The sequence below is a fragment of the Neoarius graeffei genome, chromosome 17 (assembly GCF_027579695.1).
Source record: "Neoarius graeffei isolate fNeoGra1 chromosome 17, fNeoGra1.pri, whole genome shotgun sequence".
NCBI classification, from domain to species: domain Eukaryota; kingdom Metazoa; phylum Chordata; class Actinopteri; order Siluriformes; family Ariidae; genus Neoarius; species Neoarius graeffei.
This window is the reverse complement of record NC_083585.1, coordinates 11,478,335-11,488,806: the sequence shown is the minus strand read 5'-3', so window position 1 is coordinate 11,488,806 and position 10,472 is coordinate 11,478,335.

The window sequence follows — 10,472 nt, the reverse complement described above, 5'->3', positions numbered from 1 at the left end:
CGCCAAAAGGCGCGCTGTGAATATATAAAGTTGTATATATCAGACAGCCTTTAAAGTTTGATGAAATCAGTTTCAGGCTTTGGAGCAGGCTTTGGCAGTTTCAGGCTTTGGCAGCCCTGCATAGTCACTTGAAAATGCATCTTTGTCCACTTCGTAGGGGTCAATTCCCCCAATCAAGGCCAGTTTGGCTGCATACCGTAAGATGTGTATCTATATACTTCTGTTTGCTTGATTTTGCCGACATTGATCTTTATTTTAGAAAACTGACTATATAACTTCATAAATTCGTCCGAGATAATGTAGCCAGTAGTGGCGATGGTCCGTTTTGTTTGCCCACCAAGATGGCAGCTGGGGGGCGTTCCCAGGAATGCCGTGACGTCAGTGAAAACTATCTATACCATACTCTGTCAAGTCAACCTCCTTCAGTGCAGACAGATCAAAATTTATAATTTGTGTAATGCTGATGTTGTCTATATTGTACATTACATTTACATATATATTTTCTTCTTCTTCTTTTTTGTATTGCAAGAGAAACACCAACTGTCAGAACCAAATTCCTTGTGTGTGTCAACATCCATCCATCCACCCATTATCTGTAGCCGTTTATCCTGTACATGGTCGCAGGCAAGCTGGAGTCTATCCCAGCTGACTATGGGCAAAAGGCAGGGTACATCCTGAACAAGCCACCAGGTCATCACAGAGCTAATACATAGAGAGCCCTGTGATAGAGACAAACAACCATTCACACTCACATTCACACCTATGGTCAATTTAGAGCCACCAATTAGCCTAACCTGCATGTCTTTGGACTGTGGGGGAAAACCAGAGCACCCAGAGGAAACCCATGCAGACACGGGGAGATCATGCAAACTCCACACAGAAAGGTCCTTGTTGGCGGCTAGGCTCAAACCCAGGACCTTCTTGCTGTGAGGTGACAGTGCTAAGCACTACACCACTGTGCCACCATGTGTCAATATACTTGGCCAATAAATCTGATTCTGATCACAGGATTTCAGCATATTGTAGTCTTCATTAGGTTGTGATTGTAAGCTTTTGTGCAACGGAAGGTATGATAAAATAATCAAGGTGTGATAGCAAATGGTAAGTGGTCTACACGTGCACTATACATACCAAAATATATGGACACATGCTAATCAACCATTGATTTGGGTACTGGTTTCAGGTTGGTTGGAACAGTGATGCAAGAATTAAAGAGTTTTATATGGATTAAAGTATTCCAGACCCCTGCCGGATTTCCAGCTTGCAGCGCTTGAGTGTGGGCAATATATATACATACATACATATATATATATATATATATATATATATATATATATATATATATATATATATATTATTAGGAGGAAAAAAACGTTCAATAACCCCATGCAATAACCCCATGGCTTTCGAGTGTGTTCGTTCTCTGCCAATGATAGGAAAGAAGCGCAACTCTCCGGTTCTGAAACTAACAGTATTAGCCAATCAGAAGTAAAATGGGGCAGGTCTTAACACAACGTGCCTCGAGCAACTTCAGAGTAGAGATAGCGGCATTTCATGGAGTGGGGACGATGCAGTATATGAAGCCAGGGGAAAATACCCTCGCCATAGATAAAGGTCTGAAGAATAAATGGCGCTGGGCATGGCTGGAGGAGATTGGACGAGATGGCAAGCCATTTAGCAGTTGGTGTAGGAAGTTGAGGGAGCCAGGCGCTTGCTTCTGCATGCTGTGCTCCAAGAAGCTCATATATGCATCCAGTGGCAAAAAGGTCCTTCCTAGACACGAGTCAGACCCTGCTCACAGAGCAGCTGTTCGCGCTGTCCCACACATGATGCGCTTACCAGGAGCAACAACAACATCTGATGTACCGGCATCCATAACTGACCGTGTGTGTGACTTGAAAATACGGGTGTGCGCATTTCTCGCAGAACACGACCTCTTCTTCACGGTCGCGCAACCCCTGGTCGATCTGTGTAAAAAAAATAGCGGAAGACAAAATTGCATTAAGTAAAATGTCCATTTCAAATCAGCTCGCCAGCTATTTTAACACTCACAGGATAACACCTGAGTTCAAATGGCAAATTTCCACTAAACTAAAAAACAGCATGTTCTCCCTGAACGTCGATGAAGCCACCAATAACAACATGGACAAAGTCCTCAATGTCCTTGTTCGTTTTTTTGATGAGGAGGAAAATGCCATTAAAATGCAACACCTTGCCAGTCGAAAAATGAACATAGCCAATGCTGCAGCACTTGCCCAGGAATTAAAGGATGTGCTGCAGTCCTATGGTTTAGGGCTGCAGCAGGTGACCAGTATTTTACTGGACAATTGTGCGGTTATGTGGGGAAAGAAGGCAGGCCTCGAAACACAATTGCGCAGGGAGAACCCGCACCTGCTGGATACATCTGGGGACACAGTCCATATGATGTCTAAGGGCCTCTGCATGCTCTTGTGACGAGGCTTTCGCAGATAGCTTTTCGCAGACAGTTGTAATTTATCATTGAGCGGGGAGTAATAGGCGTGCGTGATGTTATTCACTGCCACAACGCAAGGGGGCGCGAAGTCGCGAAATCGCTAGGAGTAGTTGGTGGGTGTGGTTACCACTAACCACACCCACCAACTACTCCTAGCGATTTCGCGACTTTGCGCCCCCTTGCGTTGTGGCAGTGAATAACATCGCGCACGCCTATTACTCCCCACTCAATGATAAATTACAACTGCATAAGGACTGCAGTGTTTATCCTCCGGTTACTTATAATGACTAGAACTGGAGTCGTATAGATGTACGTACTTCCTCACTTCCTCGATCAACCACTCTTAGTGCTGCTCCATCTTCGCTCATGTTTTTAAAAATGGCGGTCGTGAAAACAAACCAAACCGGGAAAGTAGGGAAGGGGAAGTGCGTGTACAGCGGATGTAGAGTGGACCAATCAGAGTCCTCTTGTCTGCGACGCTGTCTGCGAGGCTTCTGCGGTGGTCACAATTTTTGGGAGGTGCGCGCAGAGCTTCTGCGAAGGTGGGGGGGCTACGCAGATGCTATCTGCAACGCCATCTGCGAGGACTGCGTTGTCAGCATAAATTGGCCTTAACGCCGCAAAGGCCCTGATGAGCCCGTTCAAGGCAGAGGTGGAAGATTTCTGCTGTGATGTGTATTATGACATAGAGAAGTCTCTGAAACAGAGAGAAATATTTTCAGAATTTCAGAGATTACTCCATCTTACACCGAAGAGCTTGATCAGGCCCATCAGTAGCAGGTTTCTGCAGATGTTGGAGGTGTGCAATAGGGTGAGCGAACTCCTGGATGTCCTAATCGTACACTACTACCACCTACTGGATCAGGGCGAAGAACATAAATACAGGTACAGTGATACAAAGTATTCAAAAATGTGTGTGAATTATTTTAAATCGTATTGGCCCGAATATAAAACGACGTCCCTCCGGGTTCATTCTTTTTTTGACATTTAAATAGAACGCATTTCACAGTATATCGTTTCCACGAGCACTCTTCATAAAAGAGCACAGAGATAGCTACACAGTAGAGGTCTTCTTCCTTATTTGGTCACTCGTGTGGTTACCTGACAGACCACATGCGCAGATTGCTTTTAAATGGCTTGTTGACAACATCCGAAACCTGCAGCTGTCTCTCTGTTCATTTTCTGCACTTGAGTTTCAACAGAAATTTTCTGTAGGACTGTCAAAACTGAAAGCTACTAAAATCAGAGTGATGAGATGCATTTGAAAGCCTTTTCCCTTGCACTGTCATTCCGCACCACATTGGCATTGACAGCTGATAGATATCCGATTGGCATTCGTAACTTAACGAGGGTAGAATCTGGATTTGATGTGCACAAGATAATCTGACGTCTCCGTTATTCAGTGGTGTGGCACTGTTGTGAGGGATATCGGGCAAATTATGTGTGTGTGTGTGTGTGTGTGTGTGTGTGTGTGTGTGTGTGTGTGTGCACTCCAGAAAGTTACTTAAACAAGTCCTTGAAAGACACGAGGTCTCGCCTCAGGAAAAGGCCAGAATAGAGGTTCTACAAGAAGAACAGGCCACAGCATCCAGGACCCAGACAAATCAGAATAGGAAGGAACGGATCTCTGTGCTATTCACAGATTTTGAAAGGCTCACAGTCATGATTGACTTGTTCAGAGGTATCTTGAATGAGTAGGAAAATCCATGGCTAGTTTACATAAATGTAATTTATTTTTTACTTAGTGGTTATGGTCCAGCTCTCCCGGATGACACGGCTTTGTAGTTAAGACAAGGTACAAATGGAACAGTCAGGTCTCTTTTTCAACAACAGTAATCCACTTTAAGAGAATTCCCTATAGCATTGTATACTTGTAGTTAGTAACTGTACTGTAGTAACTTAGTAGTAACTGATGTCTTGTTCTGAGTTTTAATTACAACTAATGGAAAACATGCCTAAATGTTTTTTGTATGTTTACAGGTGTCCTTCCAACATTCCAGGTGTTTCTCAAAAAACTGCAACATGAGAAACCCATGGTGCACTTGTTGCATGTTGAAATGGTGGCACTTGTGAGAGAGCTACTGAGCAAATTCATGAAGCCAGGAGCTATCCCCCTGAGCGTTAAAGAGATCCTCAAGATCAATGTATGGGATGCAGAGTTACAGCTCTCAAACAAAAACCTTTGTGTTGGAAGGTTTGGGTACTCTGCCCAAGGCCCATGTGGAGAAGAAATTATGGGTTGGAAACTTGTACAACTCTTTTAGAGAAGGCTACATAAAGGCAGCAGAGTTTCTCCTCAAAAATCTTCCCCTTGACAACCACATGATCACCTCACTTTCTGCTCTGACCCCATTTCTCATTCAGTGTGACTCTATGTTCAGCTTTCATGGCCTTAGGAAAGGCCTTGCCTAATGTTGTTCAGCCTGAAGCACTCGGCCTACTACAGGAGGAGGTTCGAGCTTACCAAATAGATGCTGACCTGGTACATCTGGCCAAGACCTATGTCGAAGACAACAGCAGGGTGGATGTGGACTGGTGGAGTCAGGTGGCACTTCTGAAAAATTCAGAAAGAGGTGTGAGGTACCCAACCCTGATTAAACTTGTGAAAGCCCTTCTTTCAATTTTCACAGGTCCGCTGGTGGAGGGATCCTTTAACCTCATGGATGACATCCTAGAGGCAGACAGGTGCAGGATGAATGTTGAAACCTATGAGAGCCTCGCCATTATAAAGTCAACCATGAAAGCCAGGAACTGGACAGCCTCAACAATGTTGATTGACCAGCCTTTGAGGTATTCTTGCCTTTCTTCTTATAAAACGTACCAACTCCACCTGGAGAAAAAGAAGACAAGAGAACAGGCATTGAAAGAGAAAAGGATGAGTGAGGCCATAAGGATGCATTCAATAGCGGTGGCGAACCGAATAGTGAGCCAGGCCAGGAAAACAAAAGGGCCAGCTAAGGCCTGTTCTAGTGGACCATCCTCTGCCTCCACTAGGCCATCTGCCTCATCTCGACCAACCAGACCTCCACCAAAGACCACCTCCACTGGAAAAGCTAGACCTTGTCGACCCACTGGGCCATCCACCTCCTCCTCTGGGCCAGCTAAACAGCCTTCATCCTCTGGGCCATCCACCTCCTCCTCTGGACAACCCAGGTTATTTCCTCTCTTTTATGGTCCAGCCAAGACCTCCTCTGCATCAGCCTCAACTACCTCTGGAAAAAGGAAGAGTTCTGATGACTCAAAACCCACTAAAAAGAGGAAGAAATAGAGCACTTTGTTTGTGTATTTCCTTTTTGAATCTAGTTCTGATGACTCAAACCCCACTAAAAAGCACTTTGGAGATGCAAATGGAGCACTTTGTTTGTGTATTTCTTTTTGGGAATCTAATTAATCTAACTATCTGATTTAAGTTATCACTTCATGTAGAAGTTGATGTTTTTTATGTTATTTATACACTTAACTTTCTATTTTCTATTAATATCTGTGTATTTAATTTGCCATTATTTCTGGTGAACAAAGTTAAAAGTTATTGAAATGTTGAAATTGTTGAATTATTTGAATTATTAAAACTGTTTAAAAAGTAAACCATTGTCCTTTTAATGTACCCTAAATTAAATGGTTACAAAGATTTTATTTTTCCAATGCTAGACAGAATTTCACATACCCTTGTAACAGTTCACCTTGTGATTGTAGGTCAATTTGTAACCCGTTAAGGACAAAGCTTAGCAACAAAACTTGATATCAAAAGAAATCCTAAATGCTACATGTAGCATATTTTGGTGAGGTGCACTTTTGCCATCTACTGGCCGTTTTTGGTATTGCATTTTCAAAAGTCAAACTTAGTCTGCAATCATTCATGCAATCTTTTTGACCCTGTAAATGTGTTCATGTCGCATATTACGACCCCTGCAACCACATAAAACATTATATATATATATATATATATATATATATATATATATATATATATATATATAGTAACGAACTCGCTACGAGTTGTCAACAAATCTTATAACTTAGTGCATGAAAACGCGCTTACAACATATTTTCAATGTGAATATTTTATTGTATGATGGTGTAGAGTGAGAGAATAGCCTTTAGGGCAGATTCTTTAGTCCAACCACTGCGTAAGCAGTATAACAAAAACCACGCACCGCCCGTGCGTTTTCCAAAAACAAAACAATCCCGCCAGCAAAAATAGGAAAAAAAAAGGAGCGATCTCACCTCTTCAGATGTGGGTTTAAGTCCAATTGTACATTCCTCGAAAAAGGGCGAAGAAGAACAAAAGTAATCCATAAGCATGTAGCAGTCAATCTATTTCGGGTCTTTGAAGAATTCTGAAGGATGTCAGAATGTTCGCGCGCTGGCTTCCATCTACCTCCATTCATTCCTCTTTCCGCTTCCCCATTCAAAAAACAAGCACGTGATTTAAAGAGTCTATATCCATAGGACAGGGAGCGAGAAGGTGTGTGCATGTGACAGTGACAGGGTGAGTGACAGGGAAGAACCCTATAGAGTCCTAGGCTCATGCTCACCCTGAATTTCTCTTAAAGTGAAGGCTTTCTATGTATTAATTTACATAGACATTTTAATACGAAATATAAATAAGTGCCTTAGACATAGATACTATTTTACGCTACTGATTAATAAAACTTTATGTGGCTGATGCTACATAGTCCCCCCCCCCCCCCCAGACTGGATATGTCGAGAGAAGGACCAAAGTAGGGCTTAAGATTCACCACGTTCACATTGTCAGTGGACTTGTCAGGGAACTGAACCTTGTAATTTAGGGCTCCCAATTTCTTCTTTACAATGCATGGTCCCATCCACTTTGGTGCCAGTTTGGCTGAGAATCCCTTTACAGCATCAGATAGTGGATGGGCTTTGACCCACACCATGTCCCCTTCAGACAGTTCCATGTTTCTCCTTTTTAAGTTGTAATATTTAGCTTGTTTGTCCTGTGCTCTTTTTACATTGGCAGCCACTTGTTTCGACAGTTCCAGCTGTCTTTCCAGGAGAGAGTGTTGCGAGGAGGTTGGAGGCAGAGCCTTTGACAAAAGTTGGTCAAGAGGACCTTTGAGACCACGTCCCAGATGCAGCATGGCTGGTGCAAAACCAGTGGACTCTTGCCATGAGGAGTTGATGGCGAACCGGAACTCATGTACCCACTGGTCCCAGTTGTTATGTTTTTTCCCCCACATAGGAGGCTATCATGGTCTTGAGTGTTCGGTTGACCCGCTCAGTCTGGTTCGTTTGTGGATGATAGCTTGTGGTGAACTTATTTATTGCTCCCCATGATTTGCAGGCAGCTTTCAAGAGGTGACTGGTAAACTGGCTCCCCCTGTTGGACAGAAAATATTTTGGCATACCCCACCTGGTGAATATCTCTTCTGTGAGAATCCTCACTAGCTTTAGGGTCCGGCTATCACGCACAGGGAACAGCTCTGTCCATTTGGAGTAATAATCCACAAGGATCACCAAGTAGCAGTTACCCTTGCGGCTGCGAGGAAATGGGCCCATGATGTCAATACCCATCATTTCACCAACCTCAAACACTTGGGTCGATTGCAACAGACCACTGGGTTTAGAATTGGAAGGCTTATGTTGCTGGCAGACAGTGCACTCTCTGATGTGGGCCCAGGTGTCTTTGCGGATATCGGGCCACCAAGCAACCTCTAGGATGTGCAGGAGGGTCTTCAGGCGCCCAAAGTGTCCGCCTAAAGGATTATCATGGTAATACTGTAAGAAGGACTGCAGCTCCTTTGGGACAACTAGCTAGAATTTGTGCCCATCCCGTGCAATTGGCACTTGCCTGTAAAGCAGCCCCTGCTGGTCAACAAAGGTGATGCGGCTAGGAGAAACAGAGTCAAAGGAAGACATCTGCCCATGGACCCCTGCGATGTAAGTGTCTCTTCCTTGAGCAGCAGAAATTTCATCCAGGGAGTTGGACAGATCAACAACCACTTTTGTGGAGGCAGCACATACAGCAAGGTGTGGTGTCGTCATGGTGGTATTATCAGCGGACATTGGACTCCGTGACAAGGCATCAGGAACAACATTTAATGTACCCTTTCTGTACCACACAGTAAAGGTGAAGGGCTGGAGTCTCAGTGCCCAGCGTATGAGGCGTGAAGAAGTCTTGGGGGTGTTAAAGACCCATGACAGGGCTGCATGGTCTGTCACCACTTCAAATTGGACTCCTTCAAGGAAGTGTTGCCATTTCTCCATGGCCCACACAACAGCCAAACACTCTTTTTCAGATGTAGAGTAGTTTCTCTTGGCACCATTCAGTAGGTGGGAAGCAAAGGCAATAGCATGTTCGCCGTCATCATCATCCTGTGTCAACACTGCACCTAGCCCAAAATCACTAGCATCCGTGGCAACCTTGAAGGACTTCAACAGGTCTGGATGAGCAAGCACCGGGGGAGATTGTAGTGCCTCTTTCAGTCTTTCCCAGCTCCTCTCACAGTCCTTCGTCCACTTCCAATCAACATCCTTCTTCTTGAGATTGTGAAGAGGGGAGGCCAGATCTGCAAAGTTTTTAATGAATTTATGATACCAGCCGGCAAGACCCAGAAACCTCTGGAGCTCTTTGATGTTTTGAGGCCTAGGATAGTCACTTATGGCCTTGAGCTTCTCAGAGTCAGCTGCAATACCCTGGCTGGACACTTGATGGCCTAAGAACGTCAAGGAGGTCTTGAAGAAATGACATTTCTTCAGGTTGAGGGTCAGTGAGGCTAGATGGAGCTTCTCAAGCACCTTCCTCAGATCAGCCAGGTGGGCAGCTTCAGACTTTGAAAAGACAATAATATTCTCTATGTAAACAAAACAGCATACCCCCTTCAATTCACCCAGGACTGTCTCCATAAGCCTCTGAAATGTGGCTCCCGAGTTCTTGAGACCGAAAGGCATAGAAAGGAAATGGAAGAGACCATAAGGCGTGATGAATGCTGTTTTTTCAACACTGGTCTTGTCCATTGTGACTTGCCAGTATCCTGAGCATAGATCCAGAGAGCTAAATACAGATGCACCAGAAAAAGACTCAAGGATGTCATGGATCTTCGGCATTGGATAGGCATCAAACAGAGTCTTTTTGTTCAGGCGCCTGTAGTCGACACAAAATCGCCATTTCCCCTCAGGCTTGGGCACCAGGACAACTGGAGAGGCCCATGGGGAGGAGGAAGGCTCAATAATCCCATCAGCTAACATCTCCTTCAGCTGCTGCTGGATAATCTTCCTCTTTAGTGGAGACACTTGATAAGCTGGACAGCGCAAAGGGACATCATCGGTCAGCCAGTTGGTGTGTTCTACAACAGTCATCCTCCCAAGTCTTCCAGAGCAGACGGACGGCCACTCATTCATCAGCTGTAGCAGCTCAGGCCTAGGCTGCTGGGGTAAGTCAGACAGGATGCTAAGATGGACAGATGTGTTAGGTGCTGGCTTTCTATGAGGCAGAGCATAATAGATATGAACTCTTGCTGGTTTCACTGTACGCCATTCATCTCCCCACTCATTCTGGTCAGTGTGCGGATAGTATGTTATTTTCCCTCCATTTTTTACTCCATAGGTTCCCTGCTTAAAATCCAGGTGCACGCCACTCTTTTGTAAGAAGTCTAGGCCTAAAATAAGAGGGAAAGCCAGACCTTCATCAGATAAGACATACACAGAGTGTGTCCAGTACGTGTTATGGAGGTCAAGGGTACAGTTAACTATCCCTAAGGCCTTTTTGGCTGTCCCATTGGCCAGGGCAAACTCCTGATCACCACAAGGTGACAGGTTTTCCTGTGGCTTCTTAATCTGCTGCCACAGTTTATCGCGCATCAGAGAGAAAGTATTCCCTGTGTCCAGCAGGGCGGCTCCTTGAAAGCCTCTGATAGAGAGATTGACGGCCAGGAGAGACGGTAGATGTTTGGGAGGAGTGTGGAAGTGTGTTTCAGATTTCACAACAATTACTTCAGCTTTTTTTTGTCTTTGGTTGCTGTTTAGCTGCTTTCTCATT